This window comes from Salmo trutta, chromosome 5, assembly GCF_901001165.1.
Source record: "Salmo trutta chromosome 5, fSalTru1.1, whole genome shotgun sequence".
Classification (NCBI taxonomy): Eukaryota; Metazoa; Chordata; class Actinopteri; order Salmoniformes; family Salmonidae; genus Salmo; species Salmo trutta.
The window spans coordinates 48,866,821-48,870,284 of record NC_042961.1 but is presented as its reverse complement, the minus strand read 5'-3'; positions in this window follow the sequence as shown (position 1 = coordinate 48,870,284).

Below are 3,464 nucleotides of genomic sequence, written 5' to 3'. Positions count from 1 at the left end.
AGCGTGAGGTCAACTATGTAATGTTAATGCCTGTATCAAATACGGTGACAGTTCAAACGTGTGGTATTGCAATGTGTGATCTTCTAGTTGGTGTATGCTGTTTTGTTCATGTTGGTGGTGTGGTGATATGAGTCAATTTGTTTTAGTGTGTCGGTGTATCTCTCTGTGAGTGCTCCACGTGTTCCTTGGTGCGTGTGGTCATACAATATACAGTATACGTACTTACTCATAACCGTTCCTACTCACGCCCCACTATTTCCTAAGCTAGTAGTTCAGGTTCCATGTGTTCATGTACAGGTGTGTGTGTGAGCGTGTGTGAGCGAGCTCTCCTGCATGAACATTCAGGTTGCTTGTGTCCATTTCTGTGTGTGTGTGCGCCTGCCTGGATGTGATGCATGTGTGTATCGTCTGCAATCGCTGCTTACCTGTGTGTCAGTGACAGATGACGATCTGACGTGCGTGTCCCTGACTGACCCTGCCTCCTCCCTCCCTTCCTCCTCCTCCCCACCCCCCTCCTTCAGACCCCATCTCTACTCACTCACCGGGTGGCTGGTAATAACCCATACTAATGACGGCCTCACCCTCCAGTCAGCTGTTAACAAGGTCAGCCTGCCCCTCTGCAACCACAGAGACGAGGAATCGCCACGCTGGAATTGTGTGTGTGTGTGTGTTTGAGAAGGAATGGGATGATTTATAGGTGTGTGTGTGTGTGTTTGAGAAGGACATATAAATGCTGTTTACCAAACAGAATACAGTAACACTTCTACTGCATATCAGGTCAGGGACACACACATCTAGTGTGCACGGGTTGGGGCATGCCTGACTGCGTTTGTGTGTGTGTGTGTGTGTGTGTGTGCGATGCTGCCATGGCTAGAGATATCGGGAAAGGAAAGGGCCCTACTACTACTATAAATCCACAGATTCACCCTTCGATAAGGTCTGGGTAAATTACAACCCTTTGCTGAAGTGTGAGTGTGTGTGACAATGAGCAGCTCATCGTTGTGGTGTGATTCATCAGGCCCCATCAGCACTGCTCATTAACACACTGATTTATCAATCTCAAACAAACACATACACACACACAAACTGATTTCATCAACAACACTGTGCTCAGTGTGGAGAGCAACCATTCAGCCTTGCACAATTTACAGAGAGAGAGAGAGAACACAGTAGCAGAATACCTGACCACTGTGACTGACCCAAACTTAAGGAAACCTTTGACTATGTACAGAGTCAGTGAGCATAGCCTTGCTATTGAGAGAAGCCACCGTTGGCAGACCTGGCTCTCAAGAGAAGACAGGCTATGTGCACACTGCCCACAAAATGAGGTGGAAACTGAACTGCACTTCCTAACCTCCTGCCAAATGTATGATCATATTAGAGACACAGACCCACAAAGAATTCGAAAACAAACCCAATTTTGATAAATTCCCATATCTATTGGGTGAAATACTACAGTGTGCAATCACAGCAGCAAGATTTGTGAGATTTGTGAAGATTTGCCTCAAGAAAAGGGCAACCAGTGAAGAACAAACACCATTGTAAATACAACCTATATTTAGGTTTATTTATTTTCCCTTTTGTACTTTAACTATTTGCACATAATATGACATTTGAAATGTCTTTATTATTTTGGAACATTTGTGGGTGTAATGTTTACTGTTCATTTTGTATTGTTTATTTCAATTTTGTTTCTTATCTATTTCACTTGCTTTGGCAATATAAACATATGTTTCCCATGCCAATAAAACCCTCAAATTGAGCGGTTACCCCAACATCCCTCCCTCCCTCCCTCCCTCCCTCCCTCCCTCAGTAGACAGTGTTGTACATACGCAAGTGCATACACACACACACACACACACACACACACACACTGCAAGTCTGTGAAGATAATCCATTGTGTTCATCCATCTGAATATTGCTTTCCCATTAGTAGCTTAGCGTATGAAATACACAAATAAAACTACCGCAATAAACCACAGCAAATTAAACTGTTACATTCCACTGGACATTTTCAATTATTTCATTGCATTATTGTTTCCAAGTGGTTGCAGATCTATAAAAGGCTATGAGCTGTGAGCTTGTGACAGCCATTTATATTCTGTTATTCACACCACCGCCAAGATGGCCGTACATTTTCCAGTCTTCAGTTGGGCTCCATTGTTTTTCACTACTCACCTCCAGTTTACTACCGATGGGGCAGATGTGAAAATGGAGCCTGGTATAAATTCATTTTAGATAACATTTGGCCTCCATAATGATCAATGAGTGTAAACGCTCAAGGTGCTACCTTATTGATTTGTGGTGGTGAAAAAGCCATTTGTTTTTTGAGATGGATGTCATCATCCACAGGCATCTATGGGTGATGACTTTGGGGAGGTGGGGTGTGTGTGTGTGTGTGTGTGTGTGGGTGTGTGTGTGTGTGTGTGTGTGTGTGTGGGGGGGGGGGGATTCGTGAGAGTGCCATGGTACCAAAGCGGGACAGAGAGGGGCAGTCTATTCGGGATCGGAACAACCGTGCTTCAGATGACCTTCAAAGAAGGAGCACAGAGGGAGAACACACACACACACACAAACACGTGAACACATGCACGATGGAACGCACACACACAAACGCACAATCTGTGACAGCTATGCCACTGGTATCAGTATGTAGACCACCTCAGGTGTGATTCATAATTAACCTGTAACACCATCTGTAACTTATACAGGTGGCACAAACACTCACACACACTCCGACACCACTCGCACACACACAACATATTCATCCTCTGTCTTGCCATGTACAGGATGCAGCAGCCTCCTTCTCGCTCATTGTGCATGACTTGATGCAGAGAACAGATGATGCGTCGTTTCTGCTGAGGCAGCATCTTCTACTCCCGCTGCTTGCCTCAATGTCAAAAATGAGTGGCGAGGAGAAGACTTGAATTTCCCTAAGCATGGTCCCTTTAATCAGTGGTCATACTTCTAATGACTGTATTAACATGCACGGGGAGAGGAATGAACACGTTAGCATTTTCTATGCAATCAATTTGCCTGATGGTATGCAAACACAGCTGTACGTGGATGACATGGAGATACGGTACACGCACACCTCCTAGCCATCCTCACTCACTCACTCACTCACTCACTCACTCACTCACTCACTCACTCACTCACTCACTCACTCGTGGAATAGTGTGGAATAGTGTGGAGTCCAGTTTATACATATGAGATGAGTAATGTTCGATACGGGAAAAATATTAGTGGCTAGTGATCCATTTCTAAAAGTGGCCAGTGATTCCTAATCTATGTCAATACGCAGCCGCCTCTGATGTGCTAGTGATGGCTGTTTAGCAGTCTGACGGTCTTGAGATATAAGCTGTTTTTCATTGTCTTGGTCCCAGGTTTGATGCACCTGTACTGACCTCGCCTTCTGGATGATAGCGGGGTGAACAGGCAGTGGCTCGGGTGGTTGTTGTCCT